Genomic DNA, 12,595 nt, shown 5'->3' with positions numbered 1-12,595 from the left:
ATCATGCCCCACAAGGTGACAGATAGTTTGGGAATCAGGACAATTATGAGCAGGGTAAAACAACTCTTCTACTAGGAATTCATAACGTTGTTGATTTTCCTGTGTCTGAAGGAGAGAAGCAAGTGTTGAGATGGCATTTGTTGCTTTGTTATCATTTCTTGGAATTTGTTCAAAAGTGATTTCTACAAAGTATTCCTTGATATCATCAACCAACTTTTTATAAGGCATTAATTTTTTGTCCTTTGTTTGATAGTCATCATTAATTTGATTGATGATGAGCTGAGAGTCTCCAAAGACTTGAAGTTGTGCAATGTTCCATTCTATATCCATTTTGATACCTGTAACCAAAGCTTCATATTCTACTATATTGTTTGTGCACAAAAAGCTTAATTTGTATGCTTGATACCTGTAACCAAAGCTTCATATTCTGCTATATTGTTTGTGCACAAAAAGCTTAATTTGTATGCTTTCAGGATTGTATGACCTTGTGGTGTGATGAAGAGAATACCTGCTCCTGATCCATGTTGTGTATATGAACCATCAAATTATAATTTCCATGTTTTTGTTGTGACTATTAGGATATCAACATCGGGAAATTTAATTCGTAAAGGATGATCAGCTTGAAGTGGTGCCTCTGCTAGTTGGTATGCAATGACTTATCCTTTTATAGCTCTCCTATCAACATATTCAATATCAAACTCACTTAGAATCATGATCCATTTTGCTAGTTGTCCTGCTAATGTTGCTTTGCTGAGTAAATATTTCAGAGGATGAATTTTAGATATCAACTTGAGGGAGTGAGATAGTAAATAAAGTCGTAATTTTTGAGAAGTAAAAAATACTGCCAAGCATACTTTTTATGTTGGTGAATAGTTAACCTTGTATCCTACTAATGCTCTGTTGATGTAGTAGATAGCTCATTTTTTTCCTTCATTTTCATGCTGTGCAAGCAGAACTCCTAATGATGCTTCGGTGGTCGATACATAGAGTAATAACAACTTTCCTAGAATTGGTGACATTAGGACAGGTGGTTGCATGAGATATCTTATTGAATGCATCCTCACATTGATTGTCCCATTTGAAATGAACATTTTTATGCAATAGATGAGTAAATGGTTGACATTTATCTGCTAGTTGAGCAACAAATCTTCTGATTGACTGGAGTCTTCCTTGGAGTGATCTGAGTTGACTGATATTCTTGGGAGATGCCATTTCCATGATTTCTTTTACCTTAGCTAGATCCACTTCGATACCTCTAGCTGAAACAATGTATCCCAATAGCTTTCCTGAAGTAACACCAAAGGAACATTTCTTAGGGTTTAGCCGTAGCTTGTATTGTTCTAACCTGTCAAAGATCTTTTCCAGTATCTCTATATGTTCTTCTCTGTTGTAGGATTTAGCTAAGATGTCATCCATATAATCTTCCATGAATGTATGCATCATGTCATGAAATATAGTCGTCATAGCTCTTTGATATGTAGCACTTGTGTTCTTTAATCCAAAAGGCATGACGTTCCAGCAGGAAGTACCCACGGGCATGTGAAAGCTGTCTTTTCTTGATCTTCAGGTACTATTTTGATTTGATTGTATTTGGAGAAACCATCCATTAAAGAAAACATGGAGTGTCCAGCAGTTAAATCTACAATGATGTCAATGTAAGGCAAAGGAAAGTCATCCTTTGGACATTCATGATGTGATGAATAGCATACCTGCTCCTGATCCGTGTTGTGTTCCATTATTGATGCTTGCTCCTGGACTGATATTTGGGTGATGTATTGTAAGATATGGATCGAACCCTAGAATGTCTGTATATGAACAAGTAAAATTGATTTGCCTTCTTTTGAAGAGTTCCCAATATTTTTGTCTTGCTAGTTTTGATAGAGAAGTTGTTGGATATAGATCAGTTGTGCCAATGATAATTGCCTTTGTTGTTTCCATCAGGATAAATGACCTCTTTTGATAGAATTCAGGTAAGGTGTCAAATCTCCCATCTTCTGGCACCTTGAGGAGGTTTTCACCGTTAGATAAGTCCTTTATTTTTACTTTTTCTTGGTCTAATGTTGCCAATAAATGGTTTTCAACATTATACCTGATATTGTTTTCTTGATTTTCACTTTTGTGACTAGGAGATTTGGCACCTACTTGACTTGAAGATACGTTAGCGGAATCCCTGGTGAAAGTTGTTGCGGGTTTGATTTGATTAAGATATAAGGATATGGCATGGTCATTAGGAAAGGTATCAATGGTAGTATGTCCTTCATTTTCCTAGTCTATAGGTTCGGGAGGGATTAAGGATAAAGGATCCTCATGTTGAATTATATCAAAGATATTAGGGGTCATGATAGAGACGTCGAGGCTTTCAGTATGTATTTCCATGTCTAGAACGGTACTCTTGTCAGAATGACCTTGCATAAGAAACTCCTGATCATCCTCAATTAAGTCTATATCAACCGAATGTGATTCTGATTCAAGTAGGCTAGTTCCTAACATTTGTCCTGCATACACGTAAACTACATCAACATCTATATATGTTTCTTCCCTTTCAATTTCAAGTTGCTCTTGTTTGTTTTTCCATAATAGCAAATATTCTTCATTCCCTCGATCTTTTAGTTGCATTTATTTTTCCATGTTTGACAAAATTGATGCAAATGATTGTTCCTTGGATTGTGTGCTTGAATATGTTGCCTCCCTATTATGTGAAACAATGACCTCTTGAGCTGATTTCAGATTATTACAACACTGCAATGGATTTGCGTCTGCTGATATTGTGATATCCTATCCATTGTATGAAAATTTTAAGCACCGATGACATGTTGATGGAATAGCTTGTATGTCTTGTATCCATGGTCTCCCCAAGAGTATGTTGTATGGTAGGTCCACGTCTAGAACTTGGCATGCTGTGTCTTTCTGCAATGGTCCTACTCTGAGGGGTAATATCACAATTCCCTTGGAGTAATGTTCTTCTTCACCATATGCTTTGATTTTTATCCTTTTCCTGGGATCAACTGCATCTTCTGAATATCCTAGAGCACAGACAAGACTCAAAGAGCACATGTTCAAGCCAGCTCCCCCATCTATTAGGAATCGTTTAACAAGCGTTCTATGAATGAGGACTTCAATTTGCAAGAGAGAGTTATGGGGATTTTGCAATGAATCAATGCTTGGATATGAAGGAGATGGGATTTGAATATAATCCTCTGAAATAGGTTTGATGGCAATTATGGATATCCCTTGGGGAACTTCATCTTTGGATGTATTCTTTGGTGATGATGCTATGGAAGATTCTTGCAAGCTTTCAAGAGGTGTAGGAATAGATGCCTTTGGAGAGTCAATTTGCTTATGGGGGGATGAACCATTGCTAGACATAGGTGCACGATTTTGATCTTCATCAGCACGATCCCTTATGGCTCTATTTAATATTTGTATAAAGGAGACACCTTTCTTTGGAGATGTATTTGAATCCTTATTAGGTTTTGACATGGTTGGATTTTAATTTTGGATTTGTTTGATTTCTCTCATATGGTGGATTGTTACATCTTATTTTATTTTGCTTCGGTATTTCATGTTGTTATGATATTCATCTATTTCCAATGTTTTAGCGATCTTATGTCTCTGCGCTCTAATTACAATGGGCATTGTGTTTGATATTGTGCTAGGATTTGATTGTTTAGAGGTTGTTTTGATAAGTGATCAACTATCAAGGTGGATATGATAGAGTGATATGACACTAAAAGAGGATTCAAGTGTTTAAATGTTTGCAATTTTTTCGATCTTCGGTTTTGGAGTGAAATGGTGATGATTTCATACAAACCAAGTCCAGTAGGAACGATATATCCTACAATGTGGGACAAGATTATCCTGACCAAATGTTTTAGTTTCGTGATAGAGGATGATAGATCCTAATGAGAAACTATGTTTGAGTGACCAGTTTACCAAAGAGGGTGATAATGCACTTTGAGATGTTTAGATCTTGAACTTGTTGAGGTTCAGCACTTGAAAATCTTGAGGTGTGTATGTTCTAAAGTCTGATTTTGACTAATGATAACTTTGACCAAGCGAACCAAGAAGACAATCTAAGCATAGATTGATAGATAAAATGTGTTTATGCTTACTGCAAACTGATCAAGCAAAATGACAGACCTGAAAAAGTCATGCAAAGTGGCAGCTCTGGACTGATAAAAACAGAGACTCATACGACAAATTATGCATCTTAGAACGACAAGAAATATAAAGCCATACGACAAATCAAAAGTTTCATGTAAAAAGCAGAGACTTGTACAACAAAACATACCAAGCCATACGACAAATGATGAATCTCATACAACAAATGATTAGCTCATACGACAGAGAACTCGACTCGTACGACAGATAATAGAGCAGGGATAAAAAGTGTTTGTTTTGCCGAATTTTGATTAGTGAATTTTGATGTTTTGCTTATGTTTTCCAGTTTTAGATGTCTGGTTTTTGAATTTAGGGATGAATACACAGCAAACACATGATGATGGGATGAATATGGTCGTTGAGTCTCACGCAATGGATTCTCAACGTCATATTATCCGACTCCAAACGCTAATGGGGGCACAATATGGAAAGTGTATTGGGAGAGTTACTATCTCTCTTGCACAAAGATTATCACCCTTTCAAAGGTGAATCAGGTAGCTTCTAATTTAACCGGAACTAGTAAGGGATTCATTTGGCGCGTCAGGGTATAATACTCAATTAAGAGGTCTCCCAACCTTGAAAACCAAGGTTTGATATACCTGAAGGTACGAAGGAGAGCTATTCCCGAGCACTGTCATTGACTTGATTTTCATCAAATCACATTTATTTTATAGTGGGTTGGATTACTTGGTGTTAGCCATTCCCACTTAGGTCGTTTCCCTCTCACCGGTCGTAATGGCTTTAAGAGTTATTAGCTCCTTGGGAGGGCATGCCTGCTAAAGATATGCACTAATGAAAGCAAATGATGAGTCTACCTTTCCGATCACCTAAGAAAGGTGAGAGAATACTCGCCTATCATCAAAAATACAAAATACATGATTGTTCATTCCTTTAGCAAAATCAAGTGTGCCTAGAAAGATTAAAGAAGACATAGAGTTTTGTTGAATTTTTTTAGGCAACCTGCAAAATAGATCCATTAGTAGTCATGATGTGTTTGGTTGAAATGAGTCTTTGGCTAGCGTATCTTCGACAATCGTCCTACAAAAACTAGTTAGGCTGCCAAAAATCTCACAAACAAATCATGGTTAACATTGGTAAAGCTCGGATTAAAACCTAAAAACCCTAAAATGCAGTTTATATAAAAACACAGAGACAGAGTGTTGTACAACACTATTTACCATATCATACGATAAAACTTTTGATCTCATGCAGAGGTAGAAACATGCTCGTATGACATAGAACTGAGATAGTACGACAAAGAAGTGATTTTTTTCCCAAATCACAAATCAATTCGTATGACAGAGGAATGAGCTAGTACGAGTCAAGATGGAGTGTTGTCCCAAATCACAAAGGAGCTCGTACAAGCTAGAAAAGGAACTCATACGAGTTTCTGATTCTATCCTGAGTAGAGATGGATGTTGATGAAGCTTAAGAGGCCAAAAATGATAATTTTGGCCCCATGGTGGGCGCCAAAATGTCGTGCCTGTGAAGTGTATACCTGCAGCTACAACACAAAACACTCAATAGATAATTACAAGTATGATTAGCAAATATAAACTAAGACATATGAAATCATGGCTAATCGATATATCGCCTCCTAATAAATGCGAGTATGAATTTGCTCTCAGATCTGGTTAGCAATTCCAGTGACTTGACTACACCCAAATGGAGGGTTTAAGATGATAATGATGATGCATTTAAACTAGAAATGATGCGATTAAGCTAGATGATAAGTGAATTAAGCTAGAAATAAGCTAGATTTAAGCTAAAATTGATCATGATAACAATGTTGAAATGCTATATGCCTATAGTAACAATGCTTGAATGCAAATGAGATGGATTTGGGATCAATGAGATAAATCAATAGGGGTGAATGAATCAGGGGTCCTTTGTGCTTCAAATTCAGGTCTATTTATAGGATTTCCAAGACTAGGGGTGAGGTGGCAGGAATCAACAGTCAAGATTAAGTCTGAAGATATCAATGGTGAAATTGGAGGAGGTTGGCAAAGAGGTTGGATTAAAGGGAACATTATTCATCTCTATGGTGACAAGTGTCAAGAAGCTCTTAGAAAAGGTTGGATGAAAGGGAACACTTAGTGACAAGTGTCACAAAGCTTGGCTCATGAGAGGGTAAAGTGTTCAAGGAAAGGGGACATGTGGGTAGATGGAATGGGTTAGGTTTAGGAGTGGTTAGGTTAGGTGGTTAGAAGTTAGGAGAATTTGAATTTAAAAATTCAAATAATAGGAAAAGGCTAATTAATTTCAACAACTCATGAGTTGATTTGTTTTAATTAATTAGGGGATTTTAGAAGAAGTGAATTTGATGGGGGGAATTAATTAATTTAAATTAATTAATTAAAGGGGATTATTGAAATGAACTTATTAAATAAATCATTAGATTTATTAATAAGTAGATGAAAGGGAGAATTTAATCAAATTGCTTATGAATTCAATTAAATTGGAAAGGAGGATTAATTAAATAATTACTTATTTAATTAATTATCTTCAGACCATTTTTAGGTGTATACAAAAATAATTATAGTCAAATTAACTATTAGATTATTGATTATTTATAAATGATAGTTGTAAATAGATGTGACTGATAGTCCTTCAATTATTTTCCATCCCTATCCTATACTTAAGTAGGTTCCTTCTCATTGAGAGATTAATGAAATTTGGAAATCAATAGTGAATTTTATTACTATGTATAAAAGGTATTATTTACCATGTGGAAGTAATGAGAATTACCCTAGGTTTGGTTTATCTTTTAGTAGACCATTTATGGTAATGGTTTTATAATAGAATGATGCTTTATGATTTTTTTTCTAGAAAGGGTTTTCCCATTTATTTATTGTGTAACATGTGTGCTTATAATTCTTATTTTATTTATTTTATGATCATTTTAATAATTAGTACCCTAAGATCCTAATTTCTAACAAACAAACCATCTCTAAACATGCAGGTGGTCTAAATACACATTATAAAATGTATACAATATCTCATTTGGCAAATACATGAATCAATACATTTAAAACCTGATTTGACAAATATATAAATCAACACATATTGTATGCGGGAAAAGCGGTTCGATGGAATCCAAAATTGTGAAAATATTTCAAGGACTTGCCCACACACCCATGGGACTCTTGGTGCAAGTTATGGAGCCATGAGGAATGGCTCAACTTCCCAAGGAGTGTTCCATGGTTCTCTATCTCAGAAGGTCCCTCAAGCCAATGCATTTGCTCTTAGATCAATGATAAAAGTGACTTAGGGATGACGAATGCAAGAATGAGGGATGCTTTTGATCAAATTTAGTATGAATGCATCCTATTTATGCATGACTCTAGTAAATGAACTAAACTAGATAATAAGATGACAAGGTTAGTAAAAATACTATCCTAACATGATATACTAGCTATATGATTTAATCTAAGATGATAGAAATACTCTAAAATGATTATTAGATTTATTTCTATTACAAAGAGAGGCTAAATGCTTGTTAAAATTAAGTATAAGTATGATGCTAAAGACTTGGATTATTGAAATGGAGGAATGAGAGTTCTATTTATATGAAAAATAGGGCAATGGATGGTCAGGATTGAAGGATCTAATCAAGGGTCGGGATTGAAAGCTATCAATCCATGTTTTCAATTCTCACCAATGAAATGGTGACAATTGTCAACATAAGACTGCTTGAGAGGAGAGGTAAGAAGCATTAAATGCTTGAGAAGACATGAAGGTTACCTTAGAAGGTAAAGGTTAAGGTTAGGTTAAGGTTATCCATTGGATAAAGCTTTTACCCAAAGGATAAACTCTTGTGCAAATGTTAAGGGGATAACCATGGTCAAAGCAATGAATGCTTGATGAGACCCCTGGGTTAGATGAGGGTTAAGTTAGGCAAAAAGTCTCTAACCATGCCACTAAGGGTTAGTTAACCATTAATGGTTTGAAGACTTTGGGGACAAATTTGTAAGAGTCCTTCCAAATTTGGGGGTTTTCAACAAGTTAGCTTGTTGAAGGCATAAAGGCTTTAATGCCTTTGGAAGACTTTACTCCAAATTTGAGAAGTGACCTCCTCAATTTTAGGGAAAGGGGATAATTGATGGGTTTAGGTTAATAGATTAGGATTATAGGTATTATAGAAGAATTTAGGAAGAGGGTTAGGGGGCAAGTGGGAGATGTAGGAAAATGCAAGTGGATGAGGGATAATAGGATTTAATTAAAATAAATTGCTTTATTTCAATTTGGTTGCAAGTTGGGGATTCAAATAAATTAGATTTATTTAATTGGGGTGAACTATTTAATTAAAAGTAGAGAGAAGGGTTTTAATTAAATAAAATGATTTATTCAATTCAATGATGTAAAAAGGCTTAAGTGAGTTTAAATAAATAAATTGAATAATTTATTTAATTAAATAGAAGAATGTGGATGATTTAATTAAATTAGATTTAACTAAAATAGAGGAATCGGAGTAAAATGAACATTAAATATTCATTTAGAAATATGGTCATTTTTATACGTCTACATTTTGCCCCTCTTTGAAGTGATGTGTGTGTACATGTTGATTCAAAGAAAAATGATGTGTCGTCATGATTTGGTTATGATCAGTACGATATCATGTCGAGATGTTCATGTTGTGCCCCAGATTTGGTAAATGATGCCCCAGTTTTGATAAATGATGTTGATAATGCCCCCTCGAGAGATGAATCAAAAATTTGAAAATTTGATTTGAGTTGATAAATTTGATTGCATTTTAAATTTTTGTCTATGTTGAATGCGTTAATTTGATTCATCTCCCGATAATGATGTTTGTTAGGGTTAGCAGTGAGACCACGAGCAATTTACGTGTTCCGCTACGTAACCCTAATTTCCATTTACCTTATAAAAAGGTAAAAAGTGATTTATTTTGTCTCGTTTGTGCTTGTTGACTTTGGATAAAGTGACACTTGGAGAGAAAGTCAAGATGTCGGTTTCCTTTTCTTCTAATCGATTCGAGCGCGTTTGGAGGTATCGGAGGCACATATGGACCACCAGAAAGTTATCATTTTTGACCCCTTTTGATTTTTGTTTTGTCGTTTTTAGTCAGGTTTTTCATTTTTTGTCGTGGAAATTAACGGTTTAGCGTGTCTGGTGGTTACCATAGCGCATACGAAACAAAATGTAGCGCGTAGTGTCCTAGGAACTAGGGTAGCGTTCGGGTAGGTTAGGATAGCGCATAGGGGGGTAGGATAGCGTATAGACATGGTTTAGCACAACAGGTTCATAGGATAGCACGTAGGGGGAAGCGGGTAGCGCATCGCTTAGACTTAGCGCTTAGGATTAGCCGGGGGTCACATGGGTAGGTTAGGGTAGCGCGTAGGTGTGACCTAGCGCATCAGGATAGTTTTACAACGCAGGGCCAGATTAGGATAGTGCATAGCCTAGTTTTAGCGCTTAGGGTGTTTTGGGTGGCACATTGATAGATCAGGGTAGCGCATAGGTGCATTTTAGCACTTAGGGTGCATTTGGTAGCACATGGAGATTGTTGGATAGCACACGTAGAGCAGTGTAGCACGCGGATACAATTTTTTAGCGCGTGGGCAAAAAATTGGGGAAAATAGGATTTGGTGAGGATTTATGAGATGAAGAAAGATAGATAGGTGTTTGTCAGTTTTGTCGGGATGGGTGTGATAGTTAGTTTGTGTGTCTGCTGGCGTTGTTTTGATAATTTGTCCGATATGAGTTTCGATATGGTGTTTTTGATATGGATTTTGGAGATAACTTGATTTGATTTGCAATGTTTCAAGTTGATGTTGATCTGATGTTGATATTGATATGATATGATGTGGATTTGATATGGATTTGTGATGTGATATGAACTTGATTTGATATGCACTGTTTCAAGTTGATAGAAATGTGGGACTTGAGTTGTCTTTCAAGTTGATATGGCCGTGGAACTTGAGTTATTTTTTGGAACTTGAGTTGTTTTACAAGTTGATATGAATGTGGAACTTGAGTTGTTTTACAAGTTGATATGGCTGTGGAACTTGAGTTGTTTTACAAGTTGAAATGATCTGATATGGATATGGGTTTGATATGATGTGGAACTTGATTAGATTTTCAATGTTTCAAGTTGATTTGATTTTGATATGAATTGATTTGATGAGGAAACTAATATTGGACATGTTTTGTTTGTGACAGGAGCAACTTGGGGTTGTTCAGTCGCGAGAGCGATTTATGAGACCATGGTCATTGATACCATGATTGACATAGGTAGATAGGGATATTATTGAGAGGTGTGGACTATCCTCTTTGTTAGAGATGCCCTGGTATATCATTAACTAGGGTTTATTGACAGCTTTGGATGAGAGGTGGCATAGTGACACCAACACCTTCCATTTAGCGACATGTGAGATCATAGTGACACCTAAGGATTGTTACCGGATTTTGTGGATTCCCGTGGTAGGTGCACTTTTACCATATGAGAAGATGGAGGAGGGCAGGACAAAGGCTCTTCGTCGGCTTCTGTATGATGAGCATATTTGCGGGTATGAGATCCCATGGCAGGAGTTTATTGATTTGGATTATGCTCCTCTACCATCAGTGCTGACAGGATTCATAGGTGGTTTCTTATGTCCTGATCGTAGGTTGAAGAGACTTGCAGTAGGATGGGGTTGGTCTTGGAGGACATGGTGACACAAGGTCATCGATTTGCATGGGGGTCTGCTATGTTGGCCCACTTATACAGGGATTTGCATTAGGTGGTTTACTTGGGATATAATAGTCTATCAGCGGGGGTCACGCTGCTATAGGTATGGGCATGGGAGCATATTCCCTCCACTAGGCCACTGGCAGATAGAGATAGGCCTGCTGGATGTGCTTATGCCTATGGATATAGAGGGATAGTTGTCTAGCGTAAGCTGGGCAAACTAGAGCATTGGAGGTGAGTGCTAGATAATATTGATACGATTGTGTGGAGACCATATACGGATTGCGAGGTGTGGGCAGAGGATGGGATGGAGATGCCATATGTCTACATGTCCCGATTTCTGATAGGGCAGACACCCTTTGTTACTGAGAGATTCCTGCACAGCCGAGTGTTGTAGCATTATGGTCAACAACAGGGATACCACAGGGAGCATGCTTGTACCAGAGTGGGGACCCACTATTAATAGCGCAACGACGGTCAAGGAGTTCTTTCACCTAGCTGACCAGATATGGGACTATGCCTACGAGATAGTGGATGCGAGGATGACCGATGAGTTCGCAACACTCTTTGCGGCTCATGCGGTGGCCAGGATATTGGATCTAGCGAAGATGTTTCCCGCTTTGATGATGATGAGGATGAGTAGCCCAAGAGACTAGGGAGACAGGGAGAGGAGGGAGAGGAGCTGGATGAGGGAGGTGGGGATGGTGGAGGTGATGATGGTGGAGATGGTGGAGGAGGTGGGCGAGGTCGGCGTGGGGATAGGGGGAGAGTTGATCGGGGGAGGAGAGGGGATAGAGGGAGGGGAGGTTTGGCTATTGGAGCTGGGGGTGAGGAGAGGGTAGGAGAGGTGATAGTAGTGGTGGGAGGGACAGATGAGTTTAGATGGCCAGCCCAGAGGAGGAGGTCAGATGTTTTACCCCCACCAGCGTCGAGGATAGGGAGAGGGATAGAAGGTACCACTACACAAGTACCCCTCCAGATTTGGATTCCTACTCACCAGGAGGATGCTCAGATTAGGTCCTTACAGTTATCAGTGCAACACCTACAGACAACTACTAGCACATCAGCGGTAGATTACACAACTGACCACTGAGTGGGATACAATTTTGGAGCAGTTGGGTCAAGCTAAGGCTCGAGCTGAGACTTTTGATAAAGCAGTTGTGGGTGGATCGATAAGAGACACCCTGAGGGAGTTGTCTTATATAGCCAAGGAGGCTGAGTATTATCGGAGGCATTATGAGGATGCAGTACCCCGAGAGAGCAGAGTTCCTAGTTTCACAGTGACGAGATCCAGTCGATCTAGGCAGACGGGGTCGAGGACAGAGAGTAGAGGTGTGACTGGGCCTACTCGTCAGGATCCACTTGGGGATCCCGGTGCTAGGACATTTGTTGCAAGACCGTCACCCTTAGGAGATAGTAATACCTGAGAGAGTTGTCTCTTTTGTATTTTGATTATTTTGTTGTATTTTGGGACAGACATGACATATTTTGTACGACACCATTTTCCTTGATCCTCATGTGATGTGTTATGGATGATGCTTTTTATATGATTTTGATGTTTCTATGATAATGATGTAATGCTTAGATGCATGTGTTTTGATATGTGATAAATATGATGTGATAATGCATGATGTTGTGAGATGTATCTTGAAAATGAGATGTATGATATTGATATGTTGTGAGATGTATCTTGAAAATGAGATGTATGATATTGATATGCTATGAGATGTATCTTGAAAATAAGAT

The sequence above is a fragment of the Cryptomeria japonica genome, chromosome 8, assembly GCF_030272615.1.
Source record: "Cryptomeria japonica chromosome 8, Sugi_1.0, whole genome shotgun sequence".
Classification (NCBI taxonomy): domain Eukaryota; kingdom Viridiplantae; phylum Streptophyta; class Pinopsida; order Cupressales; family Cupressaceae; genus Cryptomeria; species Cryptomeria japonica.
Note: the sequence above shows the minus strand (reverse complement) of the source record.